The sequence below is a fragment of the Geotrypetes seraphini genome, chromosome 1, assembly GCF_902459505.1.
Source record: "Geotrypetes seraphini chromosome 1, aGeoSer1.1, whole genome shotgun sequence".
NCBI lineage: Eukaryota > Metazoa > Chordata > Amphibia > Gymnophiona > Dermophiidae > Geotrypetes > Geotrypetes seraphini.
Genome location: NC_047084.1, coordinates 460,946,837 through 460,961,453, shown reverse-complemented (window position 1 = coordinate 460,961,453; position 14,617 = coordinate 460,946,837).

Here is a 14,617-nt window from a genome sequence, read left to right as displayed (position 1 = left end):
AATTTTTGGTCAAGAATTTGGTATAAACTAGAGAATGACACGGTGACAAAATTCATCACCGTTCCCGTCCCCGCGGATAACCGCGGGAAACCATCTTCATGTCATTCTTTAAAGAGAGAGGGAAGAATCAAGAGTATGAATGGCCACAACCACTGACCCGCAAGCTTTGTTTTGAAGAATGCTGGTGTAGAAGGACTGAGGTTGAAACAGACACTACAGAATGACAGACTCTGGTATCCAGAGCAGATATTGTGATGTCATAATGCCTCATTCCACCAGTGCCTAAGAGCCAATCACATCAGTGATGTCACAATGGTTTCATTATCCTTGGCTCACATAAGAATCAGAGTATGAATGGCCACAACCACTGACCCTCAAGCTTTGCTTTGAAGAATGCTGGTGTAGAAGGACCGAGGTTGAAATAGACACTAGAAAATGACATGGGATTATTTCTCGCGGTTATCCGCGGGGACGGGAACGGTGATGAATTTTGTCACCGTGTCATTCTCTAGTATAAACATAGATGTAGTGGCGTTCTGGATGATCAAACACCTGGATGTCCAGATAGATGATTAAAAAAAAAAATTAGACGTACTTTTTGAGAATGGCCATTTTGCCACTGCTGACTTTGGGCAACTAGCGCCCTACTTCCAAATCAGATTTAGATATCTTTTATTATTATTATTATGCCCCTCTATGTGAAAAGCAATTTTAAAGTAGCTGAAATGCAAGAATCCTGGTAAAAGGAGAAAGCATTAAGGATCATCTTAGAAAAAAAAGATGGAACCTCTGTCCAGACGTGTCATTTACAGACCTTGAACTCAAAATGAAGAAGCTGGACAAAGCTCTGGTCACAGATACTCAAAAGTTGGGAATGAACGGGGAGGTGCTGTTGGTGGGGTATTTCATCCTGCTAGAGATATGGATTGGAAAGCCCAATCTAGTGACTCATATAGAAGTAGAGAGACCATGGATACCTTTCAAGGTGCTCTGCTCAGACAAACAGTGATCGATTCCATGACAGAAGGGATGATACTGGATGTAATACTCACAAATGGATAAAGTGTGTCAAATGTTGGGGTGGGTGCCCATATGGACTGTGGTGATCATCTCATAGGATGGTTTGATTTAAGAGTTGAATTCAAGAAAATTGGGGACAAAAAGGTAGGATCTCTAAGAGAGAGAAAGGGACAGTAGATAGCATGGATGGGCAGACTGGATAGGACATATGCGCTTGGTCTGCCATCATTTTCTCTATTTCTACCGTGTTTCTCTGAAAATAAGACCTAGCATCATTTTCAGGGTAGGTCTTAATATAAGCCCTACTCCAAAAATAAGCCCTAATCCCGGCAACTCTTCAACCCACCCCCCACCGCCGCCCCTGCCCCCATCATGCAGCTGAACCCCTGCTGACCATCCTTCCTGCAACGCCAACCGTAGCATCAGGGCAGCAGTACTCTAAACAGGCTGCTTTGGCCTTGTCTGTCGGGGAATTCAATCTGCCCTGTTAATGATGCCTGTTTAGAGTGCTGCCAGTCTGACGCTGCTTTGGATGAAGGTAGGGCTCGCTCATGGTCAGCGGGGAGGGAAGGATGGAGGGTTAGCAGGGGTTCGACTGCATGGGGGGGTGCTCAAGGGTTCTGCTGCACAAGGGATGGGAGGGAGGGAGGGAAGGATAGAAGCTGGGCAAATTTCTGTTGCACAGGGGAATGGGAGGGAGGAGAGGAAAGATGCTGCACATGTGGGGGAGAGAAAGGAACGAGGAAGAATTGGGGTGGAGAGGAAGGGAGAGATGATCATGTGCATACCTCGAAAATAAGACCTAGTGCGTTTTTTGGGCCCAAAATTAATATAAGACACTGTCTTATTTTCAGGGAAAAACAGTATGTAAAGTGGAGTGCAGACATACAAAACTCGAGAGTCCTGGATTTCAAACAAGCTGCCTTTAGTAAAATGGGAGTGTGGCTGAATAAAGAGTTGATGGCATGGGAAAATATAAAAGTGGAAAACAGTGGTTCATGCTAAAAAGGGGTACAAAAGTGGCACTAGATCTTTGTGTAAGGAAAATAAATAAAAGCAAGAGAAAAAGGAAATCAATAAGGTTCACGGAGCAAGTGGCTGAAAAAAAAATAAAGGCAAAAGAGATTTTCATGAAATACAGAACACAAGAAGAACACTAAAAAGAATGCTTGAGAAACCTCAAAGAAGTGAAGAGAGAAATACAGCTGACAAAAGCACAAGCAGTATTACAAATAACTAGACATGTAAAAATAGGTGACAGCTTTTTTCAGGTATGTTGGAGAAAGGAAGAAGGCTAGAAATGAAATTATGCAATTGAAAGATGCTGCGAACCACTGTGTGGAGAGTGACGAGAACAAAGTAGACACACTTTTGTTCTGTATTCATGGGGAAAAAAGTTCCTGGTGAAGGACCACAGTCAGCTGGCAAAGGTATATATGGGTGTGAGGGAGTTGGGGATTCTCCCTTGCGAGTGATATTGTTATGTCAGCGGACAGTATAGGGTGCTGGGCAATTAGTGGGTAAACTACAGGGTCCAGAATGCATTGAGCTCTGTAGTTCATTACATTACATTAGTGATTTCTATTCCGCCAATACCTTGCAGTTCAAGGCGGATTACATAAAAGTTTTCAGAAATTACATAAAAGTTTACAGGAATAGCATAAGAGATGTCATAAGAGTTACATATGAATTGCCAAAGAGTTGTAGAGATCTTAAGGTGATAAATGTTTGGGTAATAAGAATTACCAGAGAGTTGTCGAGATCTTAAAGTGGTAAGTATTGGGTAAATAGAGGCATTTAGCATTAGTTGGGTAGTTGAGGGCATATTAGAGTATATTAAGGGTATAGAGTGGGTAGATGGGGTTTGGGTAGGAACTGGTCGTGTTAGATAGGTTTTATGTATTTTTTTGAAGAGTAGGGTTTTTGTATCTTTCTTGAAGGTTTTGTAGTCTGTGGTCGATGACAACAGAATGGTGATTTGTCTGTCCAGTATAGCTGCTTTGGTGGCTATTAGGTTGCCATATAATTTTCATCATTTAACATTTTTGGTTGGTGTGTGTATGAATAGTGAGTGGGTTCTCCTGTGCCTGGTGGATTGGATGGATTGGGTTAGTCGGTTATTCCAGTAGGATGGGCTTTCTCCGTTAATAGCTTTGAATAGTAGGCAATAGAATTTGAAATGTATTCTTGCTTGTATTGGGAGCCAGTGAGAGTCATGGTATGCTTCTATGATGTGGTCATATTTTTTCAATTAGGGCTGTATTTTGTTTAGTTTGTAATTGTTTTATCATGGTCGCTGTACATGGGAGGTATAGTATGTTGCAGTAGTCTATAAGTCCAAGGATAAGGGATTGTACCAAAAGTAGGAATTGTTTCCTGTCAAAGAATTTTCGGATTTGTCTTAGATTTCTCATGGTCACGAATGATGCTTTTATTACTTTGTTGATTTGTGGTTGCATGGTACAGCCTCTGTCAATAAGTACTCCCAGAAGTTTTAGTGTGGGTTGAATAGGGTATGAGATCGAGTTTATTACTAGATTTGTTAAGGTAGGAGTTTTGTTGTTTTCTAGGAGGATGAAGTTTGTTTTGTCAGGGTTAAGTTTTAATTTGTGCTCTGTCATCCATGTAGCTACTGTTTCGAGTGTTCTGTGTATTGTGCTTGTCATGGTGGGTTCTGGGTGGTCGACGGGGAGGAGAATAGTGATGTCATCTGCATAGCTGTATGAGGTTATGCCATGTTTGTCTAGGTAGAAGTTGAGGGAGGCTATGTACCGTATTTTCGCGGATATAACGCGCGCGTTATACGCGTTTTTACGTACCGCGCATACCCTTCGCGCGTTATATGCCTGAGCGCGGTATACAAATTTTTTTTTACATATTTCACACCCCGCCCGACGCCCAATTCATCATCCGGAAGGACGCTCGCACCCCCACCGCTCGCACCCCCACCCCGAAGGACCGCCGACTCCCCGACAATATCGGGCCAGGAGGGAGCCCAAACCCTCCTGGCCACGGCGACCCCCTACCCCCACCTCGCACTACATTACGGGCAGGAGGGATCCTAGGCCCTCCTGCCCTCGACGCAAACCCCCCTCCCCCCAACGACCGCCCCCCCCCAAGAACCTCCGACCGCCCCCCCAGCCGACCCGCGATCCCCCTAGCGACCCCCACGACCCCCCCACCCCCCTTCCCCGTACCTTTGGTAGTTGGCCGGACAGACGGGAGCCAAACCCGCCTGTCCGGCAGGCAGCCAACGAAGGAATGAGGCCGGATTGGCCCATCCATCCTAAAGCTCCGCCTACTGGTGGGGCCTAAGGCGCGTGGGCCAATCAGAATAGGCCCTGGAGCCTTAGGTCCCACCTGGGGGCGCGGCCTGAGGCACATGGGCCCAACCCAACCATGTGCCTCAGGCCACGCCCCCAGGTGGGACCTAAGGCTCCAGGGCCTATTCTGATTGGCCCACGCGCCTTAGGCCCCACCAGTAGGCGGAGCTTTAGGATGGATGGGCCAATCCGGCCTCATTCCTTCGTTGGCTGCCTGCCGGACAGGTGGGTTTGGCTCCCGTCTGTCCGGCCAACTACCAAAGGTACGGGGAAGGGGGGTGGGGGGGTCGTGGGGGTCGCCAGGGGGATCGCGGGTCGGCTGGGGGGGCGGTCGGAGGTTCTTGGGGGGGGCGGTCATTGGGGGGGGGGGGGGTTTGCGTCGAGGGCAGGAGGGCCTGGGATCCCTCCTGCCCATAATGTAGTGCGGGGTGGGGTTAGGGGGTCGCCGTGGCCAGGAGGATTTGGGCTCCCTCCTGGCCCGATATTGTCGGGGAGTCGGCGGTCCTTCGGGGTGGGGGTGCGAGTGGTCCTGCCGAGGGGGGAGAAGAATCGGACGTCGAGGGGGGGCATCAGGCTTTCAGGATGGGGACAGACCTTCAAGGGGGGACAGGACTTCAAGGGGGGACAGGCAGACCTTCAAGGGGGGACAGGCAGACCTTCAAGGGGGACAGGCAGACCTTCAAGGGGGGACAGGACTTCAAGGGGGACAGGCAGACCTTCAAGGGGGACAGGCAGACCTTCAAGGGGGGACAGGACTTCAAGGGGGGACAGGACTTCAAGGGGGACAGGCAGACCGAAGGGAGTGAAAAAGCTATAAAATAAACCCACTAGCGTGTCAATGTGTTGAGAGGAAGAGGTGGTCTGGGAAATTCTGCTGAGAAAACTCCGGGTCGGGACAGCGCACGGAGAGGCGGGGCAGTGCACGGAAAGTCAGGGCGGGTGAACGGTGAGTCGGGGCAACCAGAGGAGAGTCGGGGAGGGCGAAAGGAGAGTCGGGGTGGCCAGAGGAGAGTCGGGGAGAGCGAAAGGAGAGTCGGGGTGGCCAGAGGAGAGTCGGGCAGCATGCGCGGTATACCCATGAGCGCTGTATACAAAAGTTTCCGTACATACAAGTGTGGTTTCTGCGCGCTATACCCGTGTGCGCGTTTTACACGGGTGTGCGTTATATCTGCGAAAATACGGTATATATTGAATAGTGTGGGTGATCCCTGGGGAACTCCGCAGGGGTTGAACTATGGTTCTGATTTTTCTTGCTTTGTTTTAACCCTGTAGATTCTGGATTGTAGGAAGCCTTTGAACCATGAAAGTATCTGGCCTGAGATTCCTATGGAGTCTAGAGTTTGTAGGAGAATGTCGTGATCAACCAGATCGAATGCTGCGGAGAGGTCTAGTTGTATGAGCAGGATTTTCTTGCCTATACAGAGGTATTGTCTGGCAGTTTCCATTAGTGTTCCTAGTAGGGTCTCCGTGCTGTAGTTGGCTCTGAAGCCTGACTGTGTGGTGTGGAGTAAGTTGTGTTTATCTAGGTATGAGGTTAAGGTATTGGCTACGAGGCCTTCCATCAGCTTGACATACAGTGGGATTGAAGGTATGGGTCTGTAGTTGGATGGTTGGTCCGTTGTTCCTTTGGGGTCTTTTAATATCGGAGTTATGATGATTTCGCTGAGTTCTTGTGGGAAATGACCCTCTAATAGTAAAGATTGTATCCATTGTAGAAACAGGGAATGGAATAATATACTTGAGGTTTTCAGTAGGTTTGGGGGGCAATGTTTGAAGTCACAGGCTGTGTGGCTGTATTTATTATATAGGTTGTTGAAGTCTGACCATTGTATGGGTGAGAAATGGGACCAGGTTCTATCTGCTGCGACTGTTTTTTTTCTGGGGGGGGGGTAAATGAGGTCTCTATATGTGAGGGGTTCAGTTGAACTTGGCTCTGATGTTTGCGATCTTGTTTTTTAAGTATGTGGCTAAGAGGGTTGCTGAAGGAGGAGTGGAGTTGCTATTGGCTATGTAGGGTGTGGTGTCTGTGAGAACTTTTAGTAGCTGAAATAGCTTTTTTGTGTCTTGGGGTCCTTCTCCCATTTGTTTTGAGTAGTATGTCTTTCTTTTTTCTTTCAGCTTTTGTTTATATTTTCGGTTTGTTACTATCCATGGACCCTTGGCTGCTTTTTCTCCATTTTCATTCTAGTTGTCTGCATTGTCTTTTGAGTTGGAGTAGTTCGTTGTCAAACCACTTGTCTGATTTTCTGTGGATTTTGGTTTTAGGTTTTTCTGGGGCTAGTTCGTCCAGGGTTGCAGTACTTAGGTGGTTCCATTGTGAGATGAAGTCTTTGGGTGTGTAGTATTGGATTATGGTGTCTGTTTTTGTCCAGAATGTGGTGGGATCTACATGTTTGCGTGAGTTGTAAATTGTTTGTTGAGTAATTGGAATGCTTTTGTTACTGGTCCAATTGATTTTGAAGGAGTATGTATAGTGATCAGACCAAAGGGATCGGTTCCAATTTCCGTTTGATGTTTGGATCTCTAGTTGTGTGGGCTGTTGGGACATGTAGGCTGCGATGTCTAGTTGGTGTCCTTTTTCGTGTGCGGCTTGAGGATCTAAGGTTTTATATGTTAAGGCCTCGAGATATGCTAGTAAGGTTTCTACATTTTTGCAGGATTGGTTTTCGAGGTGAAGGTTAAGGTCTCCTAGAAGTAGGTTGTAGGTTGTCGATAGAGAGTTTCAATAAATAAATTATTCAAATATTGGTTTAGCTGTGTTCCAATTACTTGGGGTTATGTAGCAAAGAATGCAGGTTAGCGTTCCTTTAAGAGATGTGCTTGAAAGTTGACAGGCTAGTAAATCCATGTATTGGTTTGTTGTTTTGTCTTGTATTTTTAAGTTTATGGTGTTTCTAGCTATAATGGCAATTCCTCCTCCTCTTATTTTCTCTGCAGACTAACGTTATTTTGTGGCTCTTTGAGCAAACTTCAGTTATTCTGGGTCTGAGTCAGAGGTAAGCCATGTTTCTGTGAGGAAGAAGCAGTCTAGGTTATCTTCTTCTAACCAGTTTTTTATGCGTTCTGTTTTAGGGTCTAAGGCTCTGATATTCACATATGCACACTTGAGAGTGGTGTATTCTATTGGTATATTGTGATTTGTTTTTGGGTATATGAGTGATCTTTGGTGGGGTTGTTTTTTGGTCTTGTATGGGTTTGTTGGTTTTCTACTTGTTGATTTTGGGGCGGGTTGGTATGTGTAAGGCTGATGGTTTGAATTTCTGTCAATTGTGAGGTGCCAGGTTGTTTGGGTAATTCCCTTGGAATTTGCTATTATTGGTATTGGATATATATTGTTTGCAGTTGCTTTCCAGTCAGTTAGGAGCAGGAATATTAGTAGGATTGTTTGTGGAAAATATGGTGATGTGGTTCTCATGGTGGTGCTAAGTGTGGTGAACATTGTACTTAATATATTGTGTATGGTGTGGGTTTGAGGAGTTAATCAGTTCTAAAACTTTAGTCAATTCTACTATATTGAGTTTCTAATCAAATATGAATCTGTTCAACTAACATTAGCATTAAACTTTTAAATTTAACAAATTCTTTTTAACTTTGTTGTTGGTTGCCATTTTGTTCTACTTTGACACCCTCTGTACGCAGTCGATTGCTCAACTGATTGTTGGACGTTGGAATGGCTGTTCCCATGGGTGGGAGGGTGGTGGGTTGGAGGGGTGGGTGTGGGGGGGAAGTTTTCATGTCTATTGCTTCTTGTTGTACTGTTTCTTTACCATTGTTTGAAATGAATAAACAGATTTAAACATAAATTTAACAAATCTGTCGTCTAATGGTAATAGTTCGCATTAGTCAGACTTTTAAATTCAACTAACATTAGTTTTAAACTTTTAAATTCAACAAACAAACATTTAACAGACTTTTAAATTTTTTAAACTTTTAAATTTTTTTAAGCTTTTAAACTTTCAAATTTTTTTTTTCAAGTTTCCAAGTTTATTATGTATTTGATTAATTGCTTATATCGACTTCTAAGTGATGAACAAAAGATAAAAATATTGGCTTACAATAATCAAAGGGAAACAAATTATATAAATATGACTAACAAGACAAAATTAATTGATACAGAAGGAAGGGGTAGGTGCAGAAATACAATTTTAAAAAATAGTAAAGAAGACATATAAAGGAAAAAACGTTAGGGAAGGGAAGAGCAATAAGCATCAGAGAATTTAGAAACCAGGGCTTACTCAAAGCACCTGATATAAACCTAATGTCTGGTTAGAGGACCAAATATAGTTTTATTAGTTGTCAAATGCATCTTTAAAAAGGAAGCATTTAAGATTGCTCTTAAATCTTTCCAAATTCAGTTCTTCTCGCAAGTGAATTGGGAGTAGATTCCATATTTGGGGGACAGTAACGGAAAAAATAGTTTGTCGCCGTGTATTAATAGTTTTTAGGGAGGGAACAGTCAGGAGATGCTGGTCAGTGGATCTAAGAGATTTAGGGGAAGAGTAGGGAATCAATAATCTATGAATAAAAGCTATAACAAGTTGTTATACTTATCAGGTGGTTTTGGTATCAGTCTTTCCGTCTCTCCGCTTAGTTTCTTCACAAAGTCATGTACCTGCCTTATTAGATCTGCCGAGGTTAGATATGTAAGGAGTAATCCAGCCATGAGTGGATAGGTGGCAGATGACGCTGAACTACAGGGTCCAAGATGCATTGGGCTTTGTAGCGCAGAGCTCAACCCTTATCCAGCAGGTGGTGCGGAACTGCATGAACAGGCTACCCTGCTGAGTCATGGGGTGGAACCCAGGTAGGAAGAGCTTCATATGCCTAGTCTTGGATTCATTATGAGAGATTCCCAGGAGAGGGTACTTGTGGGAAGGTGAGAGTCTCCACCAAGAGACTTCCCTGAGCAGAGAAGGCTCAGAAGCTGTGGCTTAAGAAGAGCCCTGGAGGAAGCTGAGAAGACTGGAAAGGATTGCTTGGAAGAGCTGGTATGCTTGGCTGGATGAGAAGCCGGCTGAATGTACTAGAAGCTTGGACAGTAAAAGTGCTGGCTAAGGTAAGCCAATTATTATTTGGTTGAGGCTGTGTGCTGAAGAGCCTAATATTGCTGGGAAAGGAACAGCTAATGTCTGGTTTGGCTGAGGTAAGCTATGCAGATTTTGAAATTGCTGAGAGCTGATTAACTGACTAAACATTGAATGGGAATTGATACTGACTATAGAACAAACTGTTACACTGGACTAAGAGACTGAACTTAAAGTATAAAGTTTTGGTTTCTCCGAGCTTGTGAAGGAACAGGCTCGGGTCCTGTACACCAATAAAAAGTGTTCATTATACCTTCCAAGAGTGTGTATGTGAATACAGAGAGGGTTGTTAGAAAACCTGGCTGGAGCACTGCAGGTTCTGGTAAAGTGAAGGGAAAATGACTGCTCAGCCCATCATAATGGGATTAAAGTAGATTCCGTAAGGAAGTTCTTCTTCATTTAGAGAGTGGTAGAAAGCTGGAACGCTCTTCCGGAGGCTGTTATAGGGGAAAACACCCTCCAAGGATTCAAGACAAAGTTAGACAAGTTCCTGCTGAACAAGAACGTGCGCTATTAGGGCTAGTCTCAGTTAGGGTGCTGATCTTTGACCAGAGGGCCACCGCGTGAGCGGACTACTAGGCATGATGGACCACTGGTCTGACCCACCAGCGGCAATTCTTATGTTCTTAATAGAAGAAAGTGTTTACAAACAACTTGAAAAATTGAAAATGGATAAAGCTCGGGGGAAAGATGAGATACATCCTAGGATATTGAGGGAACTCTTAGGGAGTCTGGAAGATCCTCTTGGAAGATTTGTTTGATCCTTGGAGAGAGGAGAAATACTACAGGATTGGAGAAGAACAGATGTAGTCCTTCTTCACAAAAATGGTCACAGAGAAGAAATGGGAAACTAAAGATCAGGAAGCCTCCCTTCGGTGGTTGGAAAAGTAACAGAGGTACTGCTGAAGAAAAGGAAAGTGAACTGTTTAGAATTCAGCAGGTTCTGAGATCTAGGCCCATCTGGTTTTCCAAAGAAAAATTGTACCATATAAAACTGATTGACTTTATTGACTGGGTGACCAGAGAACTGGATTGAGGACACATGCTAAATGTAATCTATTTGGATTTCAACAAAGCCTTTTGCTACAGCTCCTCATAGGAGGTTCATAAATAACTTCAGCCCCTCAGTTTAGGACCCAAAGGGGGTGACTTGGATGAGAAACTGGCTGACTGACATGCAACAGATGTTGTGGTAAATGGAATCCCCTCACAGTAAAGAAAATTAAATTGTGTAGTACCTGAGGCCCAATTCTATTCAATAAATTTGTTAGCAACATTGCTGAAGGTTGGAAAGAAATGTTTTGCCTTTTGCAGATGACATGAAGATTTGCAACAGAGTGGACAATGTAAGTTGTCTTTTAAAAAATTAGAAGAATAGTCTGTTTGGCAGCTAAACATGCACTTGGGCTGTGGAAATCCAAAAGAGCTGAATGTGATATGAGGACAAGAGGCTGCTATAAACAGATCAGGAGAAAGACTTTGGGGTGATAGTGTCTGAGGATCTTAAGGTGGCAAAACAATGTGACAAGTAGTGGTCAAAGCCAGAAGAATACCAGCCTGCATTGGGAAAGACATAACTAGCAGAAATAAGGAGGTGTTGATGGCCTTGTACAAGTCATTTGGTGAGGCCCTACTTGGACTATTGTGTTAAACGTTGGAGGCAAAAGCTCCATAACTTGAAGCTGTTCAAAGGAACGTGACAAAAATGGTATGGGGTTTGCACCAAAAGCTATAAAAGTTATTTGAAGACCTGAATCTATATCAACCTGGTCCTCAGGACACACCTAAGCAGTCAGGTTTTCAGGTTACCCATAGATGAATATGCATGAGATTAGATTTGCATGCCCAGTGTCTTATGGTGTGCAGATTTATCTCATGCATATTATTGTGGGGATCCTGACAACCTGATTGGCTAGGTATGTACTGAGGACTGGGTTGAGAACCCCCTGACCTAATCTAATCTGGTCATTTATATTCCACTTAACCAAACTGTGGCTCAATGTGGATCACAAGAGAGTAGAAAAATGGGTACTGTTCCATGATTTACATTTACCAAACACTGTAAAATACTAAACGAAGCAATAACACTAAAAAGGTTAAAACTGCAATGACAAAACAGCTAAGAGTTCAAGAGACATTTAAATGTGAAATAGCAAGCAACTGCTCCTAAACGACAATGTAATGTGTTCTAACAATCAAGTCCTCTGTTGCCCTCAATAGATCTTTTTATCTTGTTATGGATTTCTGACACAAATGATTAGATGAGGCTGTTAATTGAATTTCCTGTGCTAATCACAAAATTTTAGTAGAAGATAAAAATTGCCATACTGGGACAGACCAAAGCTCCAACAAGCAAAGCATCCTGTTTGCAACAGTGGTCAACCCAGGTCTCAAGTACCCAGCTAGATCCCAAATAGTACAACAGATTTTATGCTTATCCTAGAAATAAGCAGTGGATTTTCCTAAGCTATCTCAATAAAGGCCTATGGACTACTCTTTTAGGAAATTATCCACCAAGCCTTTTTTAAACCCCACAAAGCTAACTGATTTCACCACATGCTCTGGCAACGAATTCCAGAGTTTAATTACATGTACACCACCATGTCCTGCTTCCCATTAAACTGCATCTTCATCGGCTGATTGTCACAATGTCACAAGGCGGTGAGGGAAGCAAAACAGGACTATGAGGAAAAAATAGCCCGGGAGGCCAAAAACTTCAAGCCCTTCTTTAGATACGTGAAAGGGAAAAAACCTGCAAAAGAGGCAGTGGGACCCCTGGACGACAAGGGAAGAAAAGGGTACATCAAGGAAGATAAACAAATCGCAGACAAACTAAATTCCTTCTTTGCGTCCGTTTTTACGAAGGAGGACACCTCAACAATACCTGAAGCGGAGAAAGTGTTTGCAGGAGAAATAGAAGACAGCCTCACCACAGTTGAAGTGGACTTAGCCCAGATATACTATCAGATCGACAAACTTAAAAGTGACAAATCACCTGGACCGGATGAAATTCACCCGAGAGTCTTGAAGGAATTGAAGATTGAAATTGGAGAGTTATTGCAAAAACTTGCAAACCTGTCAATCAGAACTGGTCAGATACCAGACGACTGGAGGAAAGCGAACGTCACGCCAATTTTCAAAAAAGGATCGAGAGGAGAACCGGGCAACTATAGACCTGTGAGTCTTACGTCTGTCCCCGGCAAGATGATTGAATCACTGATCAAGGACAGCATAGTTCAGCACTTGGACACACACGACTTGATGAAACCCAGTCAACATGGATTCAGGAAAGGGAAATCGTGTCTGACGAATTTACTCCAATTCTTTGAGACCGTGAATGAGCAAATTGATAGTGGAAAGCCGGTGGACATAATATACTTGGACTTCCAGAAAGCATTTGACAAAGTTCCACACGAAAGACTTCTCAGGAAGCTACAAAGCCATGGCATAGAGGGAGATATACAAAGATGGATAGGCAAATGGCTGGAAAACCGAAAGCAGAGAGTGGGCATAAATGGGAAGTTCTCCGACTGGGAGAGAGTGACTAGTGGTGTGCCCCAGGGCTCGGTACTTGGGCCGATCCTTTTTAATATTTATATCAATGACCTGGAAAACGGAACATCCAGTGAGATCATCAAGTTTGCAGACGACACAAAACTCTGCCGGGCAATTAGATCGCAGGAGGACAGTGAGGAACTCCAGAGCGATTTGTGTCGGTTAGAAAAATGGGCGGAGAAATGGCAGATGAAGTTCAACGTGGAGAAATGCAAGGTAATGCATTTAGGCAGTAAAAATAAGGAATACGAGTACAGAATGTCAGGTGCAACTCTGGGGAAAAGTGAACAAGAAAGAGATCTGGGTGTACTGATAGATAGGACCCTGAAGCCGTCGGCACAATGCGTGGCAGCGGCAAATAAGGCAAATAGAATGTTGGGCATGATAAAGAAAGGAATCTCGAGTAGATCGGAGAAAGTTATAATGCCGCTTTATAGGGCAATGGTCAGACCCCACTTGGAATACTGCGTCCAACATTGGTCTCCCTACCTAAAGAAGGATATAAAACTGCTGGAGAGGGTGCAGAGACGAGCAACTAAACTAGTGAAGGGTATGGAGAAACTGGAATATGAGGATCGACTTAAAACACTGGGATTGTTCTCCCTTGAGAAAAGGAGACTGCGTGGGGATATGATCGAGACCTTCAAAATACTGAAAGGAATTGACAAAATAGAGCAGAGAAGATTATTTACAATGTCCAATTTGACACGGACAAGAGGACATGAAATGAAGCTAAGGGGGGGCAAGTTCAGGACTAATGTCAGGAAGTTCTGCTTCACACAGAGAGTGGTTGACATCTGGAATACTCTCCCAGGGGAGATTATTGCGGAATCGACAGTCCTAGGTTTCAAAAGCAAACTAGATGCATATCTCCTTGAGATAGGCATATAAAGATATGGTTGGCTATAAAATAAGCCAGGTGAATACCTAGCAGGGCCTCCGCGTGTGCGGATCGCCGGACTTGATGGACCGAAGGTCTGATCCGGAGATGGCGCTTCTTATGTTCTTATGTTCTTATGTACCCTTTCTGTTTTTTACCTAAATGCCTATATCCATTGTCTGTACCCCCTTTGTTATGCCTACACTCTTAGATTTAACCTTTATGCAGATTGTCTTGACCTTCTTTACTGTACCTTTTTTGCTCTGATTGTACCTAGTTTTCCGATTGCTCCATCTTTCGATGATTGTACCATTTTCCCTGATTGCTCCAATTTTCCCTGATTGTACCATTTTCTCTGGCACCTAGTTTCTCTGATTGTACCATTGTAACATTTTGCTGATTGTCCAGTCCTTCTTCATTGTAAACCGCCTCGAACTACTATGGCTTTGGCGGTATATAAGAAATAAATTATTATTATTATTATTCCATGTTGTGTGAAGAAATATTTTCTCATTTGTTGTGCAGAGATAAGTGCCAACCAGATACAGTAAACAAGTAGTTAGGCTCAAAGTAGCTTTCTGCAATGGCCTCTTAGGGCCAGACTATAAAAGGTGTCCTAATTACAGACACCTAGCGATGTTTAACTTTGGGATCCATGTGCAACTTTTTTTTTAATTGGCTTTATTGGTGTAATTGACTGTGCCAGTTTTCAGCCAATCAAAAAAAAAAAAAAAAAAAAAGAGCAATTAAGAGTT